The sequence below is a fragment of the Podarcis vaucheri genome (genome assembly GCF_965113315.1).
Source record: "Podarcis vaucheri genome assembly, chromosome: 4".
NCBI lineage: Eukaryota > Metazoa > Chordata > Lepidosauria > Squamata > Lacertidae > Podarcis > Podarcis vaucheri.
The window spans coordinates 25,609,651-25,624,055 of NC_138762.1; the positions used below are offsets into that span (position 1 = coordinate 25,609,651).

General features: G+C 39.4%; 2 long non-coding RNA genes across 7 annotated transcripts in view; one reads left to right on the forward strand and one right to left on the reverse strand.

Annotated features, from left to right (window-relative positions):
- LOC309531048 overlaps nt 1–14,405 on the forward strand; it is a 61,206-nt gene that overhangs the window by 11,067 nt on the left and 35,734 nt on the right. The gene's annotated exons all lie outside the window — the stretch shown is intronic.
- On the reverse strand, nt 7,517–12,213 carry LOC309531058. Its single transcript, XR_014219038.1, has 2 exons — nt 8,840–12,213; nt 7,517–8,416 (listed from the first exon to the last, which is right to left on the reverse strand). It is a non-coding gene; the product is annotated as an uncharacterized lncRNA (long non-coding RNA).

A 14,405-nucleotide genomic window follows, 5' to 3' on the forward strand; every position in this document is an offset into this window, starting at 1 on the left:
TCCCTTCAAATGTCAAGGAGACGAGTAATTACATAACATTTAGGAAACACCTGGGGCAACCTAGGGGCAACCTAGTCAGATGGATGTGGTACAAATCAACAACAACATGGGAATTTAGAGGCATGCTTCTTCTGAACTGGTGTGGGACAAACAGGGAGGGCTGTTTACCTTCATATCCCAATAACCTGGAGCATTTGGCTGGCCATTGCATCAAGAAGTTTTGCTCCAGCATGGCTATCGTGCTATGATACGTTATGCAATTACAATTTCATGTTTAACATGCTTTCAATATGAAATTCTCCAAATGCATTTAAATAATGTTTTTTTAATTGAATGAAGGCCTTTTGAGGTCTTTGCTTGGAGAGCAGTCGTATTTTATTGCAACTGAAGGGTTTCCTTTTCTTGGCAATTTATGTCTCCCTGGTTAAATATTACTAGATAAGTAAATGTTTCCATTTTCAGATTTGCTTCATAGTATACTTTTGTACTCAAGATCCGTGTACTTTAGGGATCACAGAACCTTGGGACTACAAAAAAAACAAAAAAAAACCCCAGCACACAATAAAGTGTAACCTTAGTTGGACAGACTGATGTTAACCAACTTTTCTATTCTAAATACAAGAAAGAGACTAGGCAAACAATCAGAGGACTTGATAGCTGCAGTCTTCAGTCTTTTCAGATCCAGGAACCATCTTTAACCCAAACATTCCTTAATTTTTTACCATTTATTTGTACAATGGTAGTACTGCTGTTGCAATTCACCAGTTCAAAATGAATGGTTTAGAGTATGATAATGTTCAGGCAGAATTTAACCAAACTCTAAACTCCACTGATCTTTCCAAATACTAAACTTTGTAGTATGTTCAACTCTTAGCTTTCAGAATGAGACAATTTGACTTGTATTTCAGTTATAATGTACTCACATGGATAATTTATTACATTTCTGGAACTTTATCTTAGAAATCCAGACTAATCTCAGGTATTGTAAGGGGCCTTTGGGAATTGTACTTTATGTCTGCAAAGTGTTATTATAAGCCACAATAAGATTAGGCTTGGAATAGTGAAAACACATGAGAATATAACATCCTCATATTGATATTGTTGCATGCAACCCCGATCTCTGAGTGGTGCGAGATCTCAGGGGTTCCAGGCTCTTACCCAAGGTTTTGTTGCCTTTGGAATGAGGCACAGCGGAGACTGTGGTGTCTTTATGATATATGGTTTATTTACACATATACACAACCTGAGGCTATGAGGTTTACAGGGTCTTGCTTCCCTCAAAGCTACAGCCTTGGATTCAAACAGAAATCAAACATCACTCTGACTCTCTGGCTTCCCAGCCTGCTGCTTCCAGCTTCTATCTCACATCACTCAACTCTCCACTCTTGTGTTTCTCTTTCTAACTACCAGCCAATTGAGGGAGGGGGCCCACCCATTGTCCTCTAGTGCTGAGCCACTCCCTTTGTTCCCTTAAGGGACCATTACCTAGGCTATCATCCCACCAAGAATTGAAATCCTTGCTTACATTTTAACACTTGCTGGATCCATATCATAAAGAACAAATACATGTTGCTGTTTCAAGATGGATATCTGTCTTAAGATGTACTTCGAACAGTATTTTCAAACACAAGGGCTTCCAGTTGGGGCAGTGTGCCCTATTCCCCCTCCTGGCCTTCTATGTGCCTTTTATTTTCATTAGGTATAAAATTAGATTTTAAATACCAGGGTGGAGGAAAAAGAGATCTGTCTCTTGTAATGTGTGTAACCTTTGCCCTTCTCTCTGCCTTGCACCCTGCCTGCTTCATCCTTGTGTTATGTCTTGTCAAATCCAGTTTGTGTAGCTTTCAGATGGGATTACATTCAGTTTACCTCTTCCTTCCTTATAGAAATGCTTTGAGAATTGCAAGGATTTTCTTTACAAAAAGATATTATTGTCAATCAGTGAAATAAAGATATAAAAGATACACAGTAACAGAAGAATAAATAAGGAAAATTTCAAACCAAAAGGATGATTAAGAAAAAGTTTCAGATACCATTATAGTTTTCCACCTAGTCATATAAAATTGAAGGTTATATCACTGCTAGAAATTATGTTTCTACACATGAAGGTCTTAAACCTACACCCACACACATAATTTTAAGTATAAATAAAATATCTTCCAGTCAATATGACTGTGAATATTCTTGCAGCTGTTGCTATAAGTAGCCGCTTTGTTCTGTATACTTCATATGACGTATCACTTACTGTAGACAAACATAAGCCACAGCAGCAAATATCTTGGATAAAAGTATATTTAGTATTAACAGTTCATTCATCTTGGGAAGCATGAAAATTATACTGAATGAAAATACTCTATAATAAAGTTTTTAAAATTATTTAATGGTACACAAATGTTTACTGGCTTTGCTTGGATCATGTTTGTTATAATAAAAAATTCCTTCCAGTAGCACCTTAAAGACCAACTAAGTTAGTTCTTGGTATGAGCTTTCGTGTGCATGCATACTTCTTCATTTCGTGTGCATGCACACTTCTTCAGGTATCTCTCTATACAACAAAGATTATAATATCTCTCTATACAACAAAGATTATAATGTCTATAGAATCCTTATGATTCAGTAACCTACATGGATGTCACTTCAGTATTGGAAACATACAAGCTGAAACTATTTTGTTGCATATACAGGTAGTAGAAAGCAGCAGCCGGCTGTAGCTTCCTCTGTTTGCAGACTCAGCAAGTAAGCATTTATACTCATCACATCTGAAAGAGTTCCTAGAGTCTGGACTCAGAAGTGAAGAAAGATATAGCATTCTTTCCGTCAGAGACATCCAAGCACAAGACATGCTAAATGCCCAGAAAGCTAACAATGGCACTCTCTTCAGTTCTTTCTTACATGAATGACTGGCCTATGAAAATAAGTTCTATCATCCATCTAATAGTCATAAGGGAAGGGGAGATGGGTGCATTACTGAGCAGAGCAGAAGTCTGGCAACCTGGGTGGGGATATTTCTGAGATGTCAACACCTTGCATAATCCTCATGGCTTTAATTCTGTGTAATGGAGTTGGGATAGATTCTGAACGTTTCACATGCTTCCTTAGAAATTTAGTGTGAAGCTCAGAATCTGCTTTCAGTAAAGCTTGTGGCTTAAGAATTGTAATGTTAATGTAAACTCTTTTGGAGCAGTTGTTAAGGAGCCAGTAGAAGTGCTGTTTAGGCTTTTCATGACTAATCTCCTAAATGCTGCTGAAGATTATGTATCCTCCTTAGTAAATAATATATATATATATATGACACAAAACTTTTAAGAAACAACTGTCAGGTTAGTTGGCTTTAGTATGCTATCAAGCCCTTGAGGGGAAAAGGCTGCAAAAGCTCTACAAAGCTATAAACTACACAGTATACTGAGGGTTGCTTTTTCTGTCTTTTTAAAGAGCTACAGATCCCTAACAGAGCCCCAATGTGCAGGTATTTTCTCTCAATCAGTGCTTCTTACCACAGCAAGGGAGGAAGTTGTGAATATGCTGCTTAGTTTTAAAAGAAGAGTTCAATCTCTATATCTGTTAATTTTGCACCACTGTTTTATGTAGTGTGCCATCTGCTGACTGAAAAGATAATAGTTTAGTTTCCTACTGCTTCTACTACTGCTGTCATTAATTATAAGCATGTAAAGATATTCTGAGTACTGTTCACCTGCCAAACTGACCCGCAATCTTACCTCGCTCTTTCTACTTTAAACTATGAATTATATTTATATAATTCAAACAAGGATTAACTACATCTTTTTATCTGTCTTTTTTTTTAAAGCTGGTTTGGAATAAGCCAGTAATCAGCTTCAGCTTTGGGGCTTATACATAATGGCCACTGAATGTTCAAAATTCAGTTGAGATAGTCACATTCCCTGAAATAGGTTGATTTTATTATGCATATTGACAATAAAATGTAGTTGAGAAATATCTCAATTTTTCTATTTGGATAACATGCATAAGAAAAAATGATTTTTATTTTTCACTAATATATGTATTTGTATGCACTGTATACTTTTTTGTTGAAATGCACTGCAAAATTTTTAGTGAAGGTTTTGAAAATGGTTCCATTTCACTTCACACACTGTATTGTTATAGGAAGTGCTATTTAGGTATATGTTCACATTAAAATGTGAACTGAACCAAATTTCTCCCCCATTCCTAATGGAGTTAAGTCTCATTGTCTTTAATTTCTTCGAATCATAGCATTGTAGAGTTGGAAGGGGTCCCAAGGGTCATCTAGTCCAACCCTTTGAAATGAAGAAATCTCAACTAAAGCATCCATAACAGATGGCCATCCAACCTCCAAGGAACAGATGGCTAAGACCCTCCAAGGAAGGAGAGCTCACCACCTCCTGAGGGAGTTCCACTGTCAAACAACTCTTCCTGATGTTTAGCTGGAATCTCCTTTCTTGTAACTGCTTTGTCCTAGTCATGTAATGATTCCTCCCCCACACTGATGGACCTGTTCAAATAAAACATCCCTCCCCCAGATTCTATCCAAATTAAGGGAGGATTGAGAGTGCATCTTGGGTTTGCAGGTTTTTCTTTCCTGCTCCTCCCTTTCCCACACTTCATCCGCCCAGGAAGAAGTTGCCAGGGAAATGGGTGGATCTTGCAAGTGGGAACTTTTGTTCACAGCACACCCTGTCCAGTTAGTATTCCAACTCTATTCCAACTCATTAGAATTCTATGATTTTGTGACTGAAACTCTGGGGAACTCTGCGAGTCGGTGAAAACAATACTAAGCTATATGGACTAATAGTCTTACTTTGTATGAGGCAGCTTTTTATCTTCCAAAAACTATGGTGCCAGAGGAGGCTTTAAATTGAGAACAGAACCAACATGTGGACAGAATGTAGTTCTTGAGCAAGGAAATTCAGAAGTGAGAGCTATTGTTCACCTCCAGGTGGTGCATTGTTTTGCACTTTTCCTGCCATTGTTTATACACACAAACACACACTGATTGATTGTAATAAAACCTCTAAATGGTTTACTAAAAATATTAAAATTATCAGCAGTAAAAACAGTTAGTTGTGCTCTTTAGCTTACACAAATCAAGTAAGGTAATAAATAAACATAACAGACCAAGAAAGGACCAGTTATTTATGTATAGCCCCACAAACTCAGACATCAAATCATTGACTGGAAATAAAGGGACAGTTAAGTCCAGTCGCGAACGACTCTGGGGTTGCAGTGCTCATCTTGATTTACAGGCCGAGGAAGCCGGCATTTGTCCGCTCCGCAGACAGTTTTACCGGGTCATGTGGCCAGCATGACTAATCCGCTTCTGGTGCAATGGAACACCGACACCAGAGCAGCGCACAGAAATGCTGTTTACCTGGAAATCCTGACCATCATTTCATTGTACCATATTTATTCTTATCAAGCTAAGGCAAACCTTAAAAATATTATAGTTCTTCTGAATAATTATTGCACAAATAAAGTAGTGGAATCTGAAATCCAGTTTTATTAATGAAATCAAATAAGTTATTTCACGGGGGTTTTTTCCTAGTCTGCGTCTGCACTGGATTTAAAGTAGTTTTAATTGCTTTTATAAAAATGAAATCTATTTACATGCATTTTACTGTTGCTATTTTATTGTTAAGTTGCTTTAATATTGTTCATAGGAAGTGATTCACAAAATAGAAATAAATAAAAATTATATCCCATTCAGTCATGCTTGCCAATTCTAGAATATGAGTTTTAACTTACTGGCTTTTGAACTTAAACATTCCATTTGGAAAATACTCAGAACTGGTAAAAATTAATAGGATTTATAATCCTGTCTTTATATTAACATACTGTATATACGGTAATAATACTTAGCCAGATATAAATTACAGTGGTACCTTGGTTTGCAACTGCTTTGGATTATAACCACCAAACCCAGAAGTGCGTGTTCCTTTTTTTAGATTACAACCCATTTTGGGGAGGAAGCCCCATTGGCGAAAGCGCACCTTACAACCTGTTTTGGTTTACAACCGGACCTCTGGAACGGATTATGGTTGTAAACCAAGGTACCGCTGTATATGCTTCTTTATCTGGTTTTTAATGTCCTTGCAATTATGTTCCTGTAATAAATGTGTATTTTGGTTAAATTATTGAAGTTCTTTTCTGACTTCTTGTGTAGTCATTGGGCTTAAAATATTAGAGCAGAACTTTCAGGGAGTAGGCTGGGAGAAGTTGGACATCACTATGTCAAAGGAGGAAGAGAGGTGTTTTGTTTCTTGCCAAATCTCAGAAGACTCCTGGTGATGTATTTAGTAGCTACTATTTTATAATAAGTAGGGACTGATGGCAGAATTTCCCTTTTAGATTTAAAGTACCAGTACAGTAGTACCTCTAGTTACAAACTTAATTCATTCCAGAGGTCCGTTCTTAACCTGAAACTATTCTTAACTAGAGGCGTGCTTTTGCTAATGGGGCCTTTTGCTGCTGCTGCGCCGCCGGCACACAACTTCTGTTCTCATCCTGGGGCAAAGTCCTCAACTCGAGGTAACTCTTCCAGGTTAGTGGAGTTTGTAACCTGAAGCGTTTGTAACCTGAGGCGTTTGTAACTTGAGGTACCACTGTATAAAAAGGAAGAAGTGTAGATTTGGTCCATAAGAAGTCATGACTCAGGGGTTTTTTAAAGCAGGAACTTGCCAGAACTCAGTTCCAGCACCTCTCAATGCCATTATAAGAGAACAAGGGAGGTGTTCATGGTAAGTTCTGGCACCTCTTTTTCTAGAAAAATAGCACTGGATAGGAGTTACAGTACTATATTAGCACAATTTTGATTTTGTGTCATATATCCACTAAGACACACAGAACTTGCTTGTCAGTTATCTTAAATTAAAGGTGTTTAGTGAACAGATTTCTATTATTTGCTCTGGAAGCTGTAGATTGGCTGTAAACATTGAGAACATATGGGAGCTGGAGTAGCTCAGTTGGTAAGAGCATGAGACTCTTAATATCAGGGTTGTGGGTTTGAGCCCACATTGGGCAAAATATTTCTGCATTTGTAGGAATCTACAATTCTGTGATTCTGTTCTAAGAGACAGAAAGCACAAGCTTCATTCTCTTACTTTCTGATCCATGTTTTTCTTTTCCAATGTCTAAATCTGTAGTCAGATTATCAAGATCTCAATCTAGAGAGAGAGGGAGAGAGAAATTCTCCATCTCAGATGTTTTGATTTTCACATCAGGTATTTCAAAGAATGAGGAATATGAAACATGAGTCACTTGTATTTCCTGTTACCACCTCTGCATGTCATGCATCTGAAGCTATTCAAGGTCACACCAAAAAAACCTCTTCTTAGTTATGGACTCAGCAGTAAGTCTTGGATAAATTGTTATTTCTCAATTTCAGATCTGCATCTGTAAAATGGGAATAATAGTGGCCTCTTTCTCAGGAGTAATCAAGAGAAAGATAATAAAACTGTTTCCACACAGCAAAAGATCTCTGTTATTAGAATTTTGTTATAATAAAGTCAGTGAGACATAACCATTTAAATCCATGTAGTTCACTTTAATTGGTTATTTGTGTTGGTACACCAGACCATAAAGACCAGGTGCAAGCCTTACCATGTTTACTCAGAAACAAGTCCTATTTAATTCAATGGGGCTTACTCCCAGGTTTAGGATTGTCAGCATAAACAATACTGTAACAAATAATAACTTGCCATTTCAAATCTGAAGCTTTCTGCTTTATGAACAGTATATAGCTCTACTTGTATTATCTAAGAAAAGAAATGATATTTTAAAATTGCTTGTTGCCTAAAACTGGTTATACTGGAAATCAGTGTTAGAAACTGAGATATCAAAGCCAGGAGCTACCGGTAAATGGCACCTTAAACCTAGGTTATGGGTGCAATAACAGAATGTCTAGGTGCACTTTTTTATAAGAAGAATACAACGCTGAAAATAAATGAACTGCAGCTAAAATACTATGTTCATTTTTCACATGGTCTAGTCCTTCCCCTGCCCACCCTCCTAATATTCTTAAGAGGGTCTCTTCTCCAGTCTTCAGAGAGTAGCTGGAAGTGGGGAAGCAGAAAAAGGTCCCCCTTTCCTCGCATTCTGCAGTTTTAATCTGAAGTCTTAGGCGCAGTACTGCTACCAGAGCTCAGAAACTTCTCGCACTAATGAAATTCTGCAGCAAAATGCGCCTATTTTGAAACTATTCAACCCACACATGTGGGCACCTGGAGGCATAAATTACAATTAATGTATCCTCTCCTACCCATTAAAACCCATCCCATAGCTTGTGTGTCACTAATGCATGGATAACTGGTGAAATCCACTGTCTCAAGGTAGGGTTGCAAAGCTGGTGCATCAGCCTATGCTGACGCAAGGCAATCCTGGCCACAGCTGAGCCTCCCAATTAGCAGTGTGTCCAGGAGCACACCTGTAATGAGTATGGGTTGCTCGTGCGTAAGTTGTCGCCTCTCCTGGCTTTGTTGCCTTGCTAAACCTTTCAGTCTGCCTTTGTGGTTGCCTCAGTCACTAGCAGAATCCGCCAGTGGGCGTTTCTTAAATCTCTTCCAACATAAAAGTTGTTTGACACCCAGTCTCCTCCTACTCTCTCTGCGCGGAAGTCTTCTGCGCAGGGAGGGCGTGGGTAGCGGAGGCCCCGTGCTTCCCCCGCTGGTGTCCAGTGAAGAGTCCTGGAGCCCTCTCGCCGATTCCATCAGCCCCCCTTTATCCCTGGTGTTGCGCTGATTTGCTTCCCCATCTGCGGAGCTGCCTCTCTCCCTGCTGGGCCCTTCTCCAGCATCATTTGAGAGCCTTCCCTCCGCCTCTAGCTCCAATGTCAGTTCCCTGACAACACCCAAGCAGTTATTGTAGTGGAATCCATCCAAGACTAGCTGTAATACTTCGCGCTTTAAATTGCCACAAGATCCTCATGATAGTTTTGCTGCAACAGACTAACATGGCTAATGGAATGTTTCCCTTGATACTATTCTGCTGTTTGTTTTCATTACTTAATTCTGTTACTTGATTTCCGATCAAGACTCTTGATCTATAGACGATGTTGTAAAATGCCAATGCTGTGCACTGTTTTCATGATGCCAAATACAGTGGTACCTCTGGTTACAAACTTAATTCGTTCTGGAGGTCCGTTCTTAACCTGAAACCGTTCTTAAGCTGAGGTACCACTTTAGCTAATGGGGCCTCCCACTGCTGGCTCCCATTTCTGTTCTCATCCTGAGGTAAAGTTCTTAACCCGAGGTACTACTTCTGGGTTAGCCGGAGTCTGTAACCTGAAGTGTTTGTAACCCGATGTGTTTGTAATCTGAGGTACTACTGTATATAGGACCCATGAGGAGAGTGTGGGAATATTATAGTTCTCTTTGAGATTTTCCTGACAATAATTACCATAATCCTAGCATAAAGATAAGGAGAGTTTGTTGAGCAAAGGTTATGTGCATTATAGGGCTACCCTGTAAGGACAGCAGAAGGCAAATAATGTGTGCACTGCTTCAGGAGGCAAGTGTAATAGTGAGTCAATGGTGGAATCCACACACATATGAAAAAACGCTGTGAAAATGCTTTTTTAAAAAATCGTTTTGAAAAATACATTGCATTTTGCATAGCTCTCCATCTAGTTTCACACTTGTATATTGCAATTTACAACATATTTAAAACATTTTATTTGCAGCTGTATAGCTGAGTCCACTATCTGTTCTCCGTGTTTCATGTTGCTGGCTCAGCATACTGGGTGGCTGTCATTTGGAGGAATGTATATACCTCTCTCTGCCTATCCTCAAAAGAGGCAGCATTGCAACCCCAGTGTGCCCTCGTTCACCCCACTGAACTTCCTTAGAAACTAGTCTTGTAACTTGGTCCTTACAAAGAGGGCATGCTGAGCAAGATTTGAGAGACACAAAAAAGTCCCGGGTTGCAATCATACACTGACACAGGAGTAAGACCTACTGAACTCATTGGGACTTAACATCTGACTAGACAGGTAGAGGACTAAACTCTTGGTTTTATTACCGCCTTTTCTACAGCTGCTGCTTCCAGATTATTATTCACCTTTCTTGACAACAAGCTAGTAGGAGAGTAGGTAGCCCACCAACCTAAAAATTATACTCATCAGTAACTATAGTGAAACCAAAGAAACCTGCACAGGGACCAAACCCTGCAACATATCCAAATACCTACTCAAGCAATACTGTTACAGGACCTAATGATATTGTGCCTGGCATCATGGCTTATTCACCTGCTCATTCCAATATGATATTTGATATCATCTACTAGAGATGCCTCTCTACACAGAAGAACAAATGGCTACAAATCTTGACACCAGAAACAGCAGTAGCCAGAAACCATTATGAGAACATGTCAACATGCAGGGATATAACTGTCAAAGGAATTTCCAAGAGAGACTCCAGTGTGCAACCACTGAATTACTACAGAGGAATCTTTGTTCAGGAGCAGGCTTCACTTCCTCTTCTGTCTTCCTGAGAGACCAGAGAAGCCCTGTTTATCACGGGGTGGGGAGGGATTACAGATTTCTAATCCCATGTACCAATACCAGGATATTTGTCTACTATGAGGCATGGCTGGCATAGTGGAGTGGGTGTCTCTTGGCTGCCATTCTGACAATGGCATTGCTGCTGCTTACCTGGGTGATGCGGAAATGCGGCTGGGTGTTGGCAAGGGCAGGGCTCCGTGGGTGCAAAAGTTGAGCCAACTGCTGCTACCCTACCTAATCTCTGCACCATCCAGGTGAGTAAAAAGGTAGAAGGTAAAGGACCCCTGGATGGTTAAGTCCAGTCAAAGGTGACTATGGGGTTGTGGCACTCATCTCGCTTTCAGGCCAAGGGAGCCAGCGTTTGTTCACAGACAGCTTTCCGGGCCATGTAGCCAGCATGACTAAACCGCTTCTGGCGCAACGGAATACTGTGACGGAAACCAGAGTGCACCGAAACGCTGTGTACCTTACTGCCACAGCGGTACCTATTTATCTACTTTTGTAGATGGCATGCTTTTGAAACTGCTAGGTTGGCAGCAACTAGGACAGAGCAACAGGAGCTCACACCGTCGTGGGGATTCGAACCACAAACCTTCCGATCAGCAAACCCAAGAGGCTCAGTGGTTTAGACCACAGCGCCACCTGCGCCCCTTTCATATCCAGGTGAGTGGCAGTGACAGCACTGTCAGAAGTGCAGCTCCACAGCAGCACCGATCTCAACAGCCACTCCTGGTTATCACCAACACTGCCTTAGGAAGTCTAGACATTTTGCTGCTATGTAATTATGTACCGTAATTATCACTGCCTGTTCTTTTTGCCTTTCTCTACTCTTTGACCTCTCCATTCCACTATTATAGACTTCATGCATTTGATTAAGCAGACTCTATTATTAAAACCATTGTTAGCCTTTAAGGTGCTTCATTGTTTTTCTTGCATTTAGGCTGATTGATATTTTGGGATTTCTTTGATGGATATATTATTTTAAATTTTGTATTAGGGATAAGTGGAAAAGCTAGGCATATCCATTATCATTTTAAAAGGAAAAAATCCAAAGGAAAAAGACTGTGGTGGTAGTTTAACTAATTATACAATTGTGTTGACACAGTCCCATGAACTGCATTCCAAGCATTATACCTGAATCTTTTCCAGAGTGTATAGTTGCATAATGGTACTTTTCCACAGTTCCATATGTTTGAAAACCCATACATGGGAATTGTAAAGGGGGAAAAAAACACTAGCTGGTGTAATATGTGCAAAGGTGCATCGTTTTGTAGAATATCAGCCTCTCTGAACAATAGGCCAATTTATTTAGAAGCAGAAGTCAGGCCTCTAAAATCTGTACATCATTAACTGGTGAGGGTATGATAAGGTAGAACCACTGGGTTAGATCCATACCATGTTATTTGAACTTGGGTTTCACTGAAATCAATGTGAAACATTTGCATTTACATGGGAAAATGCTGAGTAGACATGATTAGGATTGCACTGTTGGCCACAGTCCTACTGATTTCAATGGGAAAGTTTGAAAACAAATGACTTTCCCTGGCGAAAGTCATTTATTTAGATAATTTATATGCAGTACCACCTTTTGCACAAGTCATACAGGTAAATAGATAATATGCATAAAATAATAGTATCCTTTAAAAATACTTAACAAATTATTAAAGAACCAAGGATTAAAAACCTAGCTATAAAAACACCTAGCACCTTTAGCTATAAAAACACCTAGCACCTTTAGAGAAGACAACTAACAAATAAATCCCTACATGCAGGTTGCACATCCCTGCATTGTCAAATTGTCAAAGCAGTCCACTTAACCATTGTTGGCAATATTCATAAGACAAGATGCTATATCCAAAGGGCATCAGGGAGCAAATAGTTTGTCTATTTGCCCAAACTCAAACCATCTATGGTTTACTGAAACAAGGTAACCTCGAACCTTGGTTTATAGAGTTGCTTGTTTCAATTAACCATAGTTAGGATTAAACAGTTCAGCGTTCATATGTAGCCCTAAACTGTGGTTAATCAAAATGGAAAGAAAAACTTCCAATTTCTGCACAGCCACACTAGAGGAGCAGAAGGGAGTGAAATCACATGAGCCCAAGGCTCATCTAGCCTCATTCCTGGAACAATAAAGTTTATCACCACATTCAATAGCAGCCAGTAAGCCTGCTTTGGAGATACTGACCAGGTTCCGGCACTCCCCACTCCTGCTCCCATCTAGACTGAATCAAGTTATTTTACATCCAAATATTCGCACTTGCCATTGTGGCATTCCGTGAGCAGACCAAGACTGTTTTGTTACATTGGGCCTTCTGTTGTTAATTATGTTGTGTTCGTGCTAGTTTGTCATTTTCTTGCAATCAGTTCTCATGATTTAAAATTATTGTTGCTGTGTTCGAGTTGTGTGGTTGTAAACCACTTTGAAATCAGTCAGCGAAAGGTGATGTAGCAACTTTGAAAATGAAATAAATTGGCAACATATTATGAAATTGGTAAAGTAATATATAAAGCAGTTTATATACAAAAGCATTATTAAATAGTTATTGATAAAGTTTCAAGAACAGCTCGTAGAATACCCTAGGCTTTTTAAACAATTACTAAAGTCACTTGAAAAATATATTCTTTCAAGAAAATCTCTTTGCAAACTTGTCTTTAAGCTGTCCCAAAGCTGTGGTGGTGGTGGTGGTTTCTTTATGCAAGGATATTAACAAGGCTATCCCTCTGGAATGTGTGGCAAATTTGTGATGCAAAAAACCTTAATTATCAAAGGAGATTATAATTATATACCCTTTCATTTCAGATACATAGAAAATAATGAATTATGACAACCAGGATAGTATGTGTTGCTGTAGTCTTAGATGACTGCTTATATAAACCTCATTCATTTACAATTACATCGTAAATACAAATCCCTGATGAAAGTCAGCGTGCGCCTGCAAGCTACTTGGACTAGTAGAACTGGTGTAGTCAAAACACATCACCAGTGATGGTTCCATAGCAGATTTTCTCAACCCCAGTGCCTCAACAGATGTACCGTCAAGAACTTCAGCTGGAAACATTGTGAGGTTCAAACCAAAATCCTGTGGGACTAAATATGTAAATTCTTCACATACATAGAAATCCATATGGATACTGCTAGGTTTCAAAAGTGAAACATTTGTTGTGGCTTCCTTATACCATGCATCACATTCCACATTATGACTTTAAAAATTGGCTCTCTTGCATGAAGCACATCAGCCCAGTTCGACTCAGCAATTTAAGACCCTTGTGGTTCATTCCAACGCTACAAATCTAAATCAATAGTATAAAGGTTTAGAAGTCTCCCTTGAAGAAAAGCTATATATACCGATTCATCTTCACAGCAGTCCTACCTCATAGATGATATTTTCTCATGCACCTCAGCCCCAGCGAGGAGGTCTCAAGGCACAACTTCACGGTCTTCTCAAAGAGATGGTGCAGCAGTAAACCAGGCTTCTCCTCCCAGGACTCTGCTTAATGAGGGGAGGATGAAGCAGTTATGGAAATCACCTATGAATGCAGCACTTATCACCCACTATCAGATGCTGCACCCACAAGGGATTACATGAAAGCCCACCAGAAGCCAGGCTCCTTTGCTGGATGTCATATAACAGGTTTTCAGCTAATCTGCCTAGCTCCAATACAAAGCACTAACATTCACCTACTTATAGGGATGCTTCGTGTAATTAATGTCCAAATAATAACTGAATTGCTCTTCAACTGCTTTACTCCTCCTCTGATACGATTTAGTTCCACTCATGGTAATTTGCAACATGATTTAGCAGAACACTTTTAAGTGGGTCTGCCACATTAGCAGAAGACTGCGGCTACATTCTCAGCAATCTCAATGAATATACATTTACTCCTGAGATTAGCAATTTTTAGCAGCATAAAT